The following is a 16933-nucleotide window of genomic DNA, read 5'->3' on the forward strand; positions in this document are numbered from 1 at the left end:
GAGCCGACTCCACAGGCTCCAGCACCCAACTCACACACACTGTGCCAGAGAAGCCCCCCCCCCCGACACACACAGACACACACACATACACACGGGCAGGGACACACACACACACACACACACACACACAGACGGGCAGGGACCCACACACACACACACGGGCAGGGACACACACACACACACACACACACACACACACACACACAGACGGGCAGGGACCCACACACACACACACAGGCAGGGACACACACACACACACACACACACACACACACACACACACACACACACACGGGCAGGGACCCACACACACACATACACACGGGCAGGGACCCACACACACACACACACAGACGGGCAGGGACACACACACACACACACACGGGCAGGGACACACACACACACACACACGCAGGGACCCACCGTCCTGCTTCTGCAGCCCAGGCTTCCTGCGGCTCCTCCCTACGTCCGCCGCGCTGCCCGAGGCCAAGACGAAAACACACAGGGGTGCCAGGCGCAAGGGAGGTAAGCTAGACAGTAAACTTTTCAAAAGAACAGAAAATTTAAAAAGTAAAAAAATCCTTGTCCAAAAAATTAACAAGAACAAATTTTAAACCCAGGCTGACCCTAACTAGGAGATGAAGAAAACGGACAAGGAGAAGGTTCCTGGAGGAGGCTGGGAGTGTACAGTCGGCTGGGAACCAGATGCAGATGCACTGCCCACGAGACCCCACCCACCCAGACAGCCAGACCCTCCAAGGTGCTCAAGGGCTCCGGGTTTACTTCTGATAAACAAACCACCCATTCACAAAAGGTCCACAGAGTCCGAGGTGGTAAGTGCCACATGACTTCCCAAGAGCTGGTTCCCACCCTCTCCTTCCTCCCGGCACTCCGGCCCCACCCCAGGGCCTCTGCCTGGACAGAAGCAGAGAGCAGGCAGGCACTGAGACAGCAGACGCATGAGCACCGCCTGCCCCACCTGCCTGATGGCAACCTGGGGGCCCACGCTGCCCTCGGCCACGGTCCCGCACTGCTGTTGGCTCTGCTCTGCTTCCCTTCCTCACCTCCTGGTCAGCCCTCAGTCCACCTGCAGCACCCCCAGCAGGCGACTCTGTGGATCAAACACGGCATCCTCACCCTCAGAACACAGCAAACCGAGAGCCTCACCACCATTCCTTTTCTTGACACTAAGAATACCCAAATCCCTATTCCCCAGGAGCAACACAAATGTCTGGCTTCCCTGGTGGCTCAGTGGTAAAGAATTCTCCTGCCAATGCAGGAGACATGGACTCGATCCCTGGGTCAGGAAGATCCTCTGGAGAAGGGAATGGCAACCCACTCCAGTATTCTTGCCTGGAGAATCCCATGAACAGAGGAGCCTGGTGGGCTACAGCCCAAAGGGTCACAAAGAGATACAACTGAGCGACTAAACAACACAAGTGACGATCAAAGTACCAATTCTATGACACATAAGCACTACTATGTATAGAACTGATAACTCTAGGGAACTCCATCAGCACTCTGTGATGACCTGTGTGGAAACAGAATCTAAAGAAGAGTGGAGACATGTGTATGTGTAACTGAGCCACTTTGCCATACAACAGAAACTAACACACATTGTACGTACACTAGACACCAACAAAAATTAGCTTTTTAAAAAAGGTATCTATTCTAGAGTGAACACGGTCCAGCCACAAAGGCGCCTCCCCACCTCTGCCCTGGTCAGCCCCCAGATGGCCCACCGGCCCACAGCACCTCCACCATCTTACCCAACCTCCTCCTCCCGTCCAGGTCCAGTGGGCTCAGGAACGGCCTCAGAACACAGGCAGCCTCACAGCGCCCAGTCCTGAGGGGCGGCAGGAAGGAGGCAGGACTCCATGCTGGTCCCACAGGCAAGTTCAGCTCGGGTTCCAGAGAAGCTGTGCAGCTCTGCTCTGAGGCAGATGCAGGCCATCTCTTCACCCTCCAACATAACACTTGGAGGAAATCCCTTTAGCCAGCTTTTATGAGCTGATGGCATCAAAAAAGAAACTAGGGAGTTCCTGGTGGTCAGGACTCCACACTTTCGCTGCCGAAGCCTGGGTTCAAGCCCTGGTCGGGGAACTCAGATTCCACAAGGGGCACAGTACACTCAAATAAATATAAATAAATACAATGAACACTGGCTCCATGAGAATCCCTGTTGCTAACAATGGAAGGAAAATGACTGCAATATCATAAGCAACAAATGAGCCGCTACTAACAGCCCACAAGCCCTTCTAGCCCCTTCCTGCCCAGCACAGCTGCAGAACCAGAGCCCTGAGGCCGCTGCAGCCATAAACACCCGGAGGAACTGGGGTGCAAGCTGGGCCCAGATGCCCTGTCTCTGACCTGCCAGCTTCCCAAACCCTCTCCTTGGCCACACAAGTTTTCCCAGCACCTCAAACGTCTTGGCGTAAGAAAACCGATGTTCTACTGACCACCAAGACCTGTGGTGGGCAAGAGTGAGAACTTTTCTGGGAAAGCATGTAAACACAATGGCCAATTTTTATATGAACAAAAAGCACGCATTTAATGAAACCTAATTTAAATGACATCTAATATTCCATACTTTGTATTTTAAGAGAACCTAGAGCAACCAGAGCTCTAAAATTACAATAAAAAGTTATTATACTCAAAAATCTAGAATACAGAAGTTTTACTGGTATAATTAGCTATGCATATTTCTTTTAGAAAGAAGCAAAAGTGCGCTTCGTTATCTATTTTTAAATCCTGACAAATATCTCTGTTAAACAGGCAAATGTATTATTAGCACAGGATCTATGAGCTTCTCACCAACTGCAAATCCACCCACCACCGCCCTGCAGCCAAGGCACATCGTGTGTGCTGTGATGTGAGGGGCCACAGCCACCAGTGGCTGAACGCTACTCAGATGGCAGCAGGGTCAGTAACTACAACACAGTATAACCTTCAAAACTTGTGATCCAAAAAAAAAAAAAAACCACCAAACTTGCAAATCCAATCAGCCCGTTATGGACCCCAGAGTCACAGTCATTCCAGACCAGCCCAGAGTCTATCCAAACTGGGCCCTAAAGGATGCCCAGGAGGGAGACGAGCACAGATGGAAACACATAGGGTCTTTAACAAGCCCACTTCTGTTGGAAAAGGTGACCTCAGACGGGACCTCTGTGGTTCACATTCCACCTTATGTGATCAGAATGAAAATTAAGAATAATGGATAATATGAATAACAACGAAAAAGCATTACAAAGCCTACAAAATTATTGTGTTTTTAAAACTTGTGCTTTGGATGACAGGAAAGGTCATGGAATGTAGACCCTTCCACTGTTCATACCCACAGTCACACCTTTATCTCTATCCCATCCAAACAGTGGATTTCTGAAGACAATTATAATCAGTGTAATCAGTATTGACTGAATATTTATGGTTCATAAAAGTGATCAACAGCATTAGATACCGGGGATTACCTGTGATTCACTGTCAAAATGCCAACCCTTCCATCTCAGACAACATTCCAAACAGGAACACGCCCAATCCACAAGAACCATCAGGCCAGCCCCGGAAACTGTCAGCAGCCTGACTGGTAAATTGTTTTCTTTTCATCAAGGATCACCAAATGCTTACTAATTACTTCATTTAGGTAGAATCTTGTTTTTTCTTGTCATAAATTAAGGCCAGCTTCCAGTCTCCAAACAAAGGCCAAGCTCAAGCATGCAGGTGTGGATCGGCCTAGCTCCCCTCTGCCCGCCCCCCCACCCCGGGGCAGAGGCTCTCAGTGGCTGCCCTGAGGTCCAAGACAGCTGAAGGTATGGGCTCTTCCTGGAAGATCGCCCTGGGGGCCTCCCGGGTACAACAAAGCCCACCATACCCCCACCCTGCACCACCCACTGCTGGCTGCTCTTCCACCCCAGACCACCCTGCAGACTAAGAGTTCTCCATCACACTCAACCCCGTTTCCAAGGAAACACTTCCATTATCAGGGAGGCCGGCCAGGTGCATCTCAAAGTGGCCGCACACAGGACGGCTGAGACAGGATTGGGTCCGTGGGGTTGAGCAGCAGGAAAGGCTTCTTCCCTGTCTGTCGGAAACAGCACAAAACGCAGAGAATACACTCTGGGGCTGTTGGCTTTAAAACCCTAATACCTGGCCAAGGTATGAAACACTGAAAGGAGCCAACAGTTTTCTTTCCAACTGTTATCAATCCACAGATCAGAAGACACAAGCAACTGCCCCTGGGACACGTCCCCTAAGGGAGGAAGACTCTGTCCTAGTGCACGAGTGTCCGGTCAGGCTGAGGCTGCACCAGGACTCCCAGGAGAAGGCAAGCTCAAGGCAACCCGGCCAAGAGCCCACCCCACACCCACCAACCACACACAGGCCTCAAACCTGAGGAAATTCACGTGTGCCTACTCACTGGCCCACACACTGGACACAGGGCAGCATGGGCCACCCCACTTCCCCAGCAGAGGGGTGACAGCACTCAGGTGGTACAAGCACGACAGGCCCAGAGCACGAGACAGGTACAGCAAGCGGGTCTGCGGGCTCCAGGTCACTTGAGGACAGAGCCACTAAGACAAAAAGTTGGTAAGAAGTCAACTTTCTGCACAGACCAGGCTGCCCAGTGTCTTCATGTGTCCACAGGCCTCCTCTCCCTGGGACACCAGGGAAGCTACCTACTGACCCACAGGGTTCACCGCCACCCTACAGCCCCTTGTCTCCCTGAAATCCAACACAAAACCCAGACACTGAGACAGAACTATCAAGCCGAAGAAAACCAGCAGGAAGACATAAGAATGACTTTAATACTTCTTTTTACAAACCAATGAAAACAATACAAACTGTTGAGAGAGAGCTGGTGCAATAAAATCCTTACCGAGTCCATCGCTGAAAGCTGAGGTTGCTGACTGTGAATTAAATCCAACAGAGGCGTGTCCCAGAGCAGCGGTGAGGAGTTTCTGAAACAACAGAATCCAGTGAGCGCCTATAAATACTAATTTCCCCTCAGTTCTTTTCATAATGTCGCCCCTCTCTGTGTGGACCACACCATGGCCCTTCCTTCACTTTCGTCTCTCTGACAACTCCAAGGTTTTAGGGTGCCTGGCTGTACAGGAGATGTGCTCACGCCCAGGACTCAGGGAGGGCACCCCAAGCAGACACCTCTGTCTGGACTCCGCTCCTGGACAGCAGTGCCCAGAAAGGCCAGTTAAGGAGAGAACACCGGAATGGGCGTCATTCTCCCCAGAGCAGATACCTGAGGCCTGGGGGCCTCACAGGGTCATCTGCAGATGTTCTCCTTTCAGGAGTTTGACAATAAGCCTTTGCCAGAGTTAACAGATTCTGTAGCTTCTACAGACTCACTGTCACACTCAGGAGTAAAATGTGAACTCACCCTTTGCTGACAAAACCCGCACGCCAGCCCCACCTGCCCCTCAGATGGGCCAGTCCCGCCACACTCTCCCCTCCCCACCCCCTCCCTCCCTCTACCCACGGACCTGCCCGCAAACGCAAAGGACCATGATTCAGACCAAATGAGCTCCCAGAATCTAAGGTCAGAGACGTGCCTCTAGGTCCAGCGCAGGAGAAGCCAGAGGACCCGGGCGACCCCACAAGAACGAGCACATGTCAACAATGTCACTAAGAAATATCACACAGAGGGGCCTCGTGGGCAGGCCAGCCACAGGCAAACAGCCCCCTTACTCATAAGTAAGCTGCAGCTACACATATCAACAGAAGTGAATCTCAAAAATTTTATCAGTGAATGAAAAAATGTCTCAGAGGAATATACTGAATATATCTGGGTCTTTCAAAAACACATGAAACTTGGGACTTCCCTGGCAGATCAGTGGCTATCTGCCTGCCAATGCAGGGTGCACGGGTTTGATCCCTGGTCTGGGATGATTTCACAAGCTGAGGGGCAAGCAAGCCCATGTACCCCCACCACTGAAGCCCGCCCGCTCAAGAGCAGATGCTCTGCAATGAGAAGCCACTGCAACAAGAAGCCTGTGCACCACAACGAAGAGCAGCCCCTCCCCACCACAACCAGAGGAAGCCCCCACACTGCAACAAAGACCCAGCAAAGACAAAAATAAAATAATAATAAAAAATTTAGGTACATGAAATAATACATTTATCACGTATTCATTCAAAACTAGGAGTTTAAAGGTACAGAGACAACATCTTTTCATTCATCAAACATTTTTACATCAAAACATAGCAATTTCAACTATTTGAAAGTAAACTCAAAGTCTAGTATCAGAAGAAAAGCAAATGGCACCACATATGATCTTCCAAAAACACTATTAAAAAAAAAACACAGATTTTATTGAGAGGCCTCTCCAAAGACCTATGCCAAAAATCAAATCAATGGACACTGTGGCCCAGCCATATGAATGAGCAACACTGCCGGTGAGAAGGGGAGGCGACACTGCAGGGTCACAGCAACACTGCTCTTCCAAGAGAGTTGTGCGGTCTCAGGAACACACAAACCCAGCTTCCACAATCCTGTGGGAGTTTACAATCCCGTGGGAGTTTACAATCCCATCAAGCACCCTCCCGTCTCCAAACACACCAGTGGTGCCGTGTCAGGATGGGACGCGCAGACAGGAACCAGGCACGGGTGGCGGGACAAGCGCTTGTGGACAGCAGACTTCCAAGGTCTGCACACAAGCTACACGTGTGTGTGCACAGCTGGGTCAGGACTTTTTTGTCCTTCTGTTGCTGGCACAGAATTTCTGAAGCTGACGTTAACCACAAGCACTAGAAAAGCAGCTTCCAACCACACCTCGGTTTTCTTGAAAAGCACAAAGCTGCTCACTAAGCTTCTCGATTTTCCTATAAAGATGGTAACAGAACAACATAGCGTTTATGATAAAGTAGACACCTAGAATACACCAAATAACAACAACTACTCTTCAGTCTCTGAAACCAGCACACTGTCACCTGGTCCATACCACCCTCTGCCATCCTGGGCACTTCCTGGTGCCCATGCTAACCCATGCCCCTTCCACACAACAAGCCACACACGGAGCACGGTCACTCAGACATCAGAGACACACTGGAGACCCTGACCAACGAGACGGGAGACAGCTTTCCTGGGGGTCCAAGTCAGGAAACAGACTACCAGTGTCTAGCTCTCAGCGAACTCAGAATTCCCAGGCAGCACCCCGCTCTCCACAGGGAGGGCAGTGGCACCCTGCCCTAGAGACACAGCATCTCAGGAGCCAGGGCTGTGGCCGTGACACTTCACTTGTGTCCAGAACCACAGCCCACTGCACCTCTCTGCTCTCAGGGCTCCTGCTCCTGCGGACCCTCCAAGGGCAATCAGACCAGCCCTGCTGGTAGACCCCCATTCCCGATCTCCAGCTCAGAGCTCCCCACTAAACTCACAAAGCTCACCACACCAGAGACATGCCATACCACACACGTGCACAGATGAGCCCCAACGTGATTATGACTGTATTTCCTGCCCTGGTTCTAGAAGATCCTCCAAGTCCAAACCTGCTGTGCCCAGCTCACAACGAAAACACAGACGGAAGCCTGGAGTCATCCAGCTTCAAACCTCTGCTCTCATAGCCCCCACCACCTGGCCAGACTCCTGACTCAGCAGTCCCAGGGCTTCCCCACCCATGTCATCACAACCCCCACCAGGCTGCTGAGAAGGGGAAGCGCCGTGTCTGGTTTACCCCTACACACCCCACTCCGCCCACAAGAGTCACTGGGCTCACAAGGGGTGGACTCGAGTCCAAACTTCAGACGCCACCCTGACGACGCACATGCATTATGTGCACACATGTACATGCACACACGTACACACACACAGAGAGCAAAGGAGCTCCCACTTTGCTGCTGGGAGGGTGGGTCTTCACTGCCGGCACCCCACTAAAGGTGAGCGCCCCAGAGACACAGGCACCCCGGCAACTCCAGACTGCTTCCAGTTTCTGGAAGACACGCCGTTTCCCTCACAGGAGACGCCGCCCCTCCGCTCCCGTGTCCTGCGGCTGTTCTCCAGGCCCGCTCTCTGGTTCTCCGACAGGTCACCATCATGCTGGAGGACAACTATTATGCTCCACTCCGGAGCTGCACACTGCGCCCTGGTCACTAGTAGGCACACAGCAGGAGGCCCAGCGTTGGCCTCGGAGCACGAGAACACAACTGACCCCTGCGTGAGCAGGTGTGGAAAGGAGGCCACTTCCCAAGGTCACAGTCAAGTGCCCAGCTCCAGACCTCTGAGCATCTGTGCCCTTCCAATCCACCCAGCTTTCAATCACCCTTTGACCCAGGTAAAAATTCACCCCAAATACATGTGGCTAATGGACAAAATTCATCAGAGGTAAAAACACAGTAAGTAAGATGCCCTCCCCAGCCAGCGCGTCCCTCTAGCCCAGCCAAGCGGTGGTGCCCGGCAGGGTCCTGAGCAGCTCTCGAGGTCACAGGCCCAGCATGCCGTCTCCCAGAGCACCGGGCACTGCCTCGCCTCCAAGTCAGCACATGTCCAGAAACAAAGTGTCCACGGTCTACTTTCCAGACTCACCAACTCCAAGAGCATTGCAACAGCTCTCACTGTAGCCACCTGCACACTGCGTTCCTCCTCCACCTCGCTACCACCACAAAGCTTTCAAATCAGACGATTACTGAATGCAAAGCAAGGTGTGTTCACCAGCCCCATTCAAGCCAGATTAAGTGTTCAGACTGGAAGTACTCCCTCAGCCTGCAGAGACGGGGTGAGGAAACAACTGCATTAACACAGAGATGTACTCTTCTTTAACCACAGAAACCGGGCCAATGACACAGACAGGACACTGGCCTCCAAGTCTCCAGCTCCCACCAGGAATTTAAGACACCACCACCACCCAGGATTTTCCACGCTCCAGGTGGAAACAAGTGGCTCAGAAGAAACAACAGGTTGCTCAGAAGACATGCCCTTGTATTTCAGTTCAGTTCAGTCGCTCAGTCATGTCCGACTCTTTGGGACCCCATGAACTTTAGTACACCAGGCCTCCCTGTCCATCACCAACTCACGGAGTCCACCCAAACCCATGTCCATTGTGTCGGTGATGCCATCCAACCATCTCATCCTCTGTCGTCCCCTTCTCCTCCTGCCCTCAATCCTTCCCAGTATCAGGGTCTTTTCAAATGAGTCAGCTCTCCGCATCAGGTGGCCAAAGTATTGGAGTTTCAGCTTCAACATCAGTCCCTCACAATGAACACCCAGGACTGATTTCCTTTAGGATGGCCTGGTTGGATCTCCTTGCAGTCCAAGGGACTCTCAAGAGTCTTCTCCAATACCACAGTTCAAAAGCATCAATTCTTCTGCAATCAGCTTTCTTTATAGTCCAACTCTCACCTCTATACATGACTACTGGAAAAACCATAGCCTTGACTAGACGGACGTTGGTTGGCAAAGTAACGTCTCTGCTTTTTATTTTTTTTTTATTTTTCAGGGGGTTTTGTCATACATTGATGTGAATCAGCCATAGAGTTACACGAATTCCCCATCCTGGTCTCCCATCCCACCTCCCTCTCCACCCGATTCCTCTGGATCTTCCCAGCCCACGTCTCTGCTTTTTAATATGCTGTCTAGGTTGGTCATAACTTTCCTTCCAAGGAACAAGGTCCTTGCTTCCAAGGAGCAAGATTTCATGGCTGAAATCACCATCTGCAGCGATTCTGGAGCCCAGAAAAATAAAGTCAGCCACTGTTTCCCCGTCTATTTGCCATGAAATGATGGAACCGGAAGCCATGATCTTAGTTTTCTGAATGTTCAGCTTTAAGCCAAGTTTTTCACTCTCCTCTTTCACTTTCATCAAGAGGTTCTTTAGTTCTTCTTCACTTTCTGCCATAAGGGTGGTGTCATCTGCATCTGAGGTTACTGATATTTCTCCCGGCATTTCAAAGACTTAAATCTCAAGTGATTTGTTCCCGACACATTCTGACCCCGGAAGATGCCTCAGATTCTGTGTGTCTAGGGGTGAGTGTTGCAAAACTGTTTTAATATTTTCCAAGCAAATTTAATAAATAATCGCTGCTTAGTCCCATTTGCCTACCCAAACTCCTAAATACAAAACCTTGAGAATCCTTACTACCCTCACCCTCTAAATAAGTCGGAGAGGGCTGGCTTGAGATGGAAGACCACAGAAATGACAGGCTTCCACAGAAATCAATGAAGCAGGATCAGCCTCAAGCTCAGAGGGGACCCAGAGCCCCGGCTGTCAACACAAGGCCATAGGGATGCCAGCTGCTGGTCCACTGACCATGCTCCAGCCCAGCTGCCTGGCCACCAAACAAAAGCCTACCCAACAGCCTGACATGATACCTGCCAAGACACATGTCTCCTGGGTCCAAAATCTGCTCTGAGGGACAGGACCCAAGCCTTCCTAATAAAGCAGAGAGTGTGACCCAGCTAGGCCACGCCACTCACGGAAGTCAGTGCTCAAGTCAAGATCGTCTTTCAGCTACCAGTGATCTAGTGTGTCATGAGTGATCTGTGCTATGATCCTGGGTGTGAGAGGGCTCCCCACCCTGAAGACTACACAAACACACAATCAGAGCAACGGCACCCTGAAACGCCTAGTGCGAAGGGCTACAGGGTGGGGTGCGGCCTAACCTGCAGGGGTGCGTAAAAGTGTGGTGACTGGCCTGCTGGGAACCTGACGCCCACCCACCAGCCCTCAGTCGCGGTCGCCCTGCCTGCACAACCAAATGTGCTTTCAACTTGTCAGGTCAAGGAAAGAGAGATCTTTCTCTTTCAAATTTCTATGTTTAATCCAATGTGCTGGTGCTGCTCTTCATTTCTAAACCACTTCAAATTTCCAGAAGACACTCTGTTGCAGTGACAGTGCTAGACTGTTACAGTGACAAGCACATCAGTCAACAGGTTCTGCAGTCAAGCTAGGAGACACCCGCTGGTCCACATGCGGCCCCTCTGCCCAGTCTCCCAGGATACCCCTCAAGCAAAGAGTCTCCATTCTGAAAAGTGGAGTAAATTCTTCTTCTACTAAAACATTAAAATCCAAGTTTCTTTCCTGGCAGATGACCCTCAGCAAGAAGAAAAACTCCAGTAGAAAAGACACACTGTTTCCTAACAGCAAGTATTACTAGGAAATCTCAAACCCTGGGTGTGAGAAGAGAAGGAAGCAGAATGATCATTCAACAAGAATAAGGCAACTCAGATCAAAACACACGAGAGCATCAGGGCAGCCCTTGCCTCCTGGAGCCACTACCTGCTTTCTTCAGACTTAAATACATCAACAACTGTATTAAATACATCAACACTGTAGACACATACAAACAAAACATTCTGACTGCATACTTTTCTCTTTTTTTTTATTATTTTTAAAAATAATTTTATGTGTTTGTTTCTGACTCTGCTAAGTCTTCGTGGCTCTCTAGTCTCAGCGAGCGGGGCTCCTCTCTGCCACGGTGCGCAGGCTCCTCACTGCGGTCAGGGCTCCCCTCAGCGGGGGCACAGCGCCGAGGGCACGCAGGCACGGCTGCTGCTGCTCCCAGGCGCTGGAGCACAACTCCCTCGTTGTGGCATGTGGGCTCAGTTGCTCCGCAGCATGTGGGATCTTCCCAGACCAGGGATCGAACCCGTGTCTCCTGCATTGACAGACGAATTCTTTACCACTGAGCCACCAGGGAAGCCCTAACTACATCTTTTTCAATAATTATAATTACAAGAGTAAACTAACCAATTATCAGCTGAGACATCTTGAAGTAAGAATGAGGGGCTTCTCTGGTGGCTCAGACAGTAAAGAGTCTGCCTGAAATGCAGAAGATCCTGGTTCAATCCCTGGGTCAGAAAGATCCCCTGGAGAAGGGAATGGCACCCCACTCCAGTATTCTTGTCTGGAGAATCCCATGGACAGAGGAGCCTAGTGGGCTACAGTCCAAGGGGTCGAAAAGAGTTGGACATGACTGAGTGATTGACACTTTCACTTTTCAATGATTTTTTTTTTTAAATATTAGTCACATTTTGCTCTTAGATAGACTGACCTGCTTACCCTAAGTTAGTAAAATTCTGAATTTAATATACATTTATCAATGGCATCTTTAAAAAGATAGGAGGGGGCCTCACAACTCAGCACAAACTGTCCCCAATCTCCTAAAAGTTGACAAGAAAGAAGAATTGTGAAGAAAAACCATACTCACCCAAACCTAACATGACATGTATGCTACCATTTTCAGAAAAATGACGTTAGCATTAAGTTAGATTCCTGAGAAGGGGCCCACAGTGAAAACACTGGACAGATCTCCAAGTGAAGAAGTAACATCAATTTATAAGCTCCGAGGGGACGGGACATGGCTCTCATTTCATAAGTTAAAAAAGACACTTACAGGGTTTCCTTTGTGGCTCAGTGGTAATGAATTCGCCTGCCAATGCAGGAGACACTGGTCCAGGAAGATCCCACGTGCTATGGAGCAACTAAGTCCGGGCACCACAAATACCGAGCCTGTGCCCAAGAGCCCGGGAGCCGCAGCTACTGAAGCCCGTGCACCCCAGAGCTCCTGCTCCACAAGAAGAGAAGCCAGTACAGTAAGAAGCCCTCGCACCACAACTAGAGAATAGCCCCGCTCACTGCAACCAGAGAAAAGCCCACCCAGCAACAAAGACCCAGCACAGTCAATAAATGAATGAATAAATAAACTTTTAAAAAAGACACTTATGTATTCTATGACTGAGAGTACAAGACAGAAGTCACACAAAGTCTTCAATATACACCAAAAACAGAGCACTGTCTGCCTCGGTGCCTGCGTTCCTCCCAGCAGCAGGCAGGCCCAAAGTGGGCCTCCTTCTGAGAGGGCTGCACACCTCCACTGATTTTGCTGTCACAGAGCTTACACCTGGGCACAGCTCTACTGCCCCTGATGCATCTGTGAGTGCCACCTTACCACCTTCACAAGCAACCAGGTTAATTTCCTGAAGATCACTGTGGCGACATGCATGTAAGCTCAGATCAGAGTCAGTGGTGTCTAATGGCCATTGTTAAAATTCTGACCATGCCACTGTATTGGCAGTGACCCTGGGTACATTCTAACAGCCTGTGTCATTCTTAAGTTTTCTCATCTGTAGAAAAAGAAGTTTCTGGATACAAAATACAAAATGAACAAATACAAAGCGAGTTGCATTTCAAGACATCAGCACAGTTAGAACCTAAGATGAAAAAGGGGAGTGTCACCAGGACAGACAAGGCGACCAATGGGACACACACAAGCTCCACCACCACGTGGGCACACACAGGGAGACCCCATTCATGACAGCAAGCACTCCAGATCAGCAAGCAAAGGACAGTCCACTCATGGATGAAGCTGTGAGCAATCAGCTCGTGCACAGACATCAGTCTGGGACAGAGTACAGGATCAAACGTAAACAGCAGAAGTACAACAACATTTTCAGACGGTAGAGAAAGCTGTGTCTATGTCCTTGGGGCAGGGAGATTTTCTTAACTAAGAATGACGGGTCATGATTCACATTTTGGAAGACACTGTGTCTAGGACAGTGTCTCTAGAGGATCTCACACAGATCCTTCAAAATAAAAGGACTCAATCTCAAATATCAAATGTAACTGCATCCTTCTGTTCATCTCACAGGTAACTAGCATGACAGAGCATCACTTTCAAGCAAGGCAGATGTTGTTCAAAACGCACATATGTACACAACAACAACAAAACCCTTAACTTTCCTACTCAGCACTGAAGGTTAAGTAAGTTCCACTGTCTTTGGTAAAACAAAAGATTTCTGAAAGATGGACAATATTTAGGTAAAAGCAGCTCTCTGTATGAATCATGAGCACAATTACACTGGGTTAGCCAAAAAGTTCACTCTGTTTTTTCCATAAGATGGCTCTCTCCAGTAGTGCTTAGATGTCTCTAACTTGATTCAAAACAATTTTGTTAGATTGTATTGTGATGGCTGTCACATCAGCACACATTTTCTAAAAAATCAAAAATGGTGAATTTTTGTGTGTGCATTTTAATATTGAATATGGAAAAAAAAAGCAACATTTTCAGTATATTATGCTTTACTATTTCAAGAAAGGTAAAATCACAACTGAAATGCAAAGAGAAGATTTGTGCTGTGTATGGACACGGGGCTGTGACTGACCAAACGTGTCAAAAGTGGTTTGCAAAGTTTCGTGCTAGAAGTTTCTCCCCGGACGATTCTCCAGAGTCAGGCAGACTAGTTGAAGCTGGCAGCGATCAAATCAATACATTAGCTGGGAACAATCAACGTTACATCACGAGGGAGAGAGCTGACACACTCAAAATATCCAAATCAAGCAGCGAAAATCATTTGCACCATCTAGATTATGTTCATCACTTTGATGTTAACGTTCCACATAAAGTTAAGCAAAAAAAGAAAAAAAAAACTTATTGACCGTATTCTCATGTGCAATTCTCTTCTTAAATGTAAACAAAAATGTTCCAATTTTAAAACAAACTGTGACAGGCAATGAAAAGTGTATACTGCACAATAACGCGGAACAGAAGAGATCTTGGGACAAGCGAAATGAACCACCACTAACCTCACCAAAGGCCGGTGGTGGTGTGCATAGAGTGGGATTGGAAGGGAGTCCTCTATTATGAGCTCCTTCTGGAAAACCAAATGATTAATTCAATAATGCTCCCAATCACACCAACTGAAAGCAGCACTCAACTAAAAGCAGCCAGAATCAGCCAACAGAAAACACATAATCTTCCATCAGGATAACACAAGAATGCATGTTTCTTTGATGACCAGGCAGTAGCTGTTACAGCTTGGCTGGGAAGTTCTGATACATCTGCCATAGTCAGCAGACATTGCACCTTCACATTTCCATTATACTTGAGTCTTTACAAAATTCTCTTAATGGAAAAAATTTCAATTCCCTGGAAGACTGTAAAAGGCACCAGGAACAGTTCTTTGCTCAAAAAGATAAAACGTTTTGGGAAGACAGATTTTTAGGAAATTACCTGAAAAATGGCAGAAGGTAGTGGAACAAAACAGTGAATACATTGTTCGATAAAGTTCTTGGTGAAAATGAAAAATGTATCTTATTTTTACTTTAAAATGGAAGGAATTTGTGACCCAACCCAATATGTGACCTCTGAATGTGTAACACAAAGTTAATAGTTTTACTTCTAAGAAAGTGGAATCAAATACATATGCCCTTTTAGTACTAAAAACTGCATCAAAAGGAAAAACAAGTGACAAAGGTCTCCATGTAAAACAGTGATGAAGTGGTGTGAGTGAGGGGATTCCCTGCAGTACAGTGGTTAGGACTGGGCACTCTAACTGCCAGGGGCCCGGGCTCAGCCCCTGCTCAGGGAACTAAGATCCCACAAGCTGCGCAGTGTCCAGGCTGCTGCTGGCCTGAGTTCACATGAACATGATTATTAAATTGCTACTTATAAAAATTTTGTGGGGGGTGGTGTGTATACGAAAACTGATCTAAAATGGAAAGCAATATTCAAGATGAAGTTGAAACACACAGGACGGACCTCAGCACTGAGGCCTGTGAAAACGGCCATGCTGTCCACAAAGCAACACTGGTCCCAAGGCAACAGCCTCATGAGCCATATCCAGCTCCACAGGCAAACCCAGCCCAGCACAGCGTCCACTCCACGTGTTCACACACAGACCCCAGGCAAGCTAAGCAGTCACCACAGCAGAGGTCAATCGGGTCTGGACCCACAGCCTGCCTGAGGCAGAGAGCTCTGCAGCACCAAGGCCCACACCTTCTGCTTATCCTTGGTTTGAGAGCTGAGTCAAGCCCACCTTTTCAACTCTGTGATCTGTGACTTTGCTCTCAGAAGAAGAACTGCAGAAGGATTCACTGCAAGGTCTGAAACATACAGTGCCCTCGCTTCCAGCTCTGAACTCTTTCTACTACATGACTCTCCCTGCCTCTTTTTCCTCTCCGGTCTTCAAGGGGACAATAGAACGATTCACACCACAGGCATCCTCCAAAGAGCCCAGGGTGCTGCAGCTGAACACACACATCGGGATAAAATGTCTATGGTCCCCGCGGAGGGGCGCATGAGAACCAGAGCATTAAGAAAGACAAGCCCAACTAAGGGTCCAGAAAAGTACGGCTGAAACAGCCAAAGGGCCGGAGCCATGGAGAGGGCTGTGGGCCAGAAAGAGGGCTACCCAGTCTGGGGGCTGCGAGTCCTGCTGGCGCCTCCTCCAGTCTCCCCACAGCACTGCACATGTGGTCAAACTCTCTGGGAGACAAGTCTGGAAATATTTAAGTGAATTTTCATTCTGAAAAGACTGAAGAAATTTACACAACAGTCTATTACAGATTTTTTTTTAAAATTTCACAAATCCAGTGTCAGAGTATATTATGCCACCCAATAACAAATGCAAAGTCATAAAAAAAATCAATCTTCAAAAGAAGAATGACTTCAAAGACGTGCAAACCTGATTCTAATAAATTAAACCTACCCTGCATAATTAAACAGAAGCTGTACGCAGCAGTCCACGTAACCCAGTGTTGCCATAGTGACCTCATGGTGCTGCTCAATGACCGCCACTCCCGGAAACCTACTTTCCCACACCCTCCCTGGGTGACTTTAGCACTTTTTTAAAGTCACCAGAGAGTTCAACCTGGCACTGCATTTGTTAGGAGATTTCAAAACAATTTGTTCCAGTTTAAATAGCTCTTAATTAAAAGTCTGTCAGTTAAAAATGCTTGCTTAGGAAGCAAAATAAAGGTGAACTGCGACTAAAATCCTAGAAATATAACATTTTTTTAGTAAAGTAGTAAGCATTAATCCAATGATCTGTGAAGGGTTAGGTAGGCCTGAACGTCCCTCACGGACACCAAGCATGCACGGACAGGACAAGGGGCGCAGGAACTGGAAAGGACAGAGGAGGGAGGGGGCGGCCGGGCACACACAAGTGCCTGGGAGAGGTGACAGGCCTGGCCTCCTTCCTTCCTACTGGGAC

General features: G+C 48.8%; 1 protein-coding gene across 6 annotated transcripts in view; it reads right to left on the reverse strand.

Moving 5' to 3' along the window:
- The window catches only part of ANKRD11 (ankyrin repeat domain containing 11), a 118468-nt gene that overhangs the window by 62643 nt on the left and 38892 nt on the right, over window positions 1–16933 (reverse strand). For 5 of the 6 annotated variants that reach the window (XM_065925205.1, XM_065925210.1, XM_065925207.1 and 2 more), the window contains exon 2: window positions 4874–4955. The exons of the other annotated variant lie outside the window; for it this stretch is intronic. The gene's annotated coding sequence lies outside the window, so the exon portion shown is untranslated. The remainder of the gene's footprint in view (window positions 1–4873; window positions 4956–16933) is intronic. 6 annotated transcript variants of the gene reach the window in all.

Source organism: Muntiacus reevesi, chromosome 2 (genome assembly GCF_963930625.1).
Source record: "Muntiacus reevesi chromosome 2, mMunRee1.1, whole genome shotgun sequence".
In the NCBI taxonomy this organism is placed as follows: Eukaryota; Metazoa; Chordata; class Mammalia; order Artiodactyla; family Cervidae; genus Muntiacus; species Muntiacus reevesi.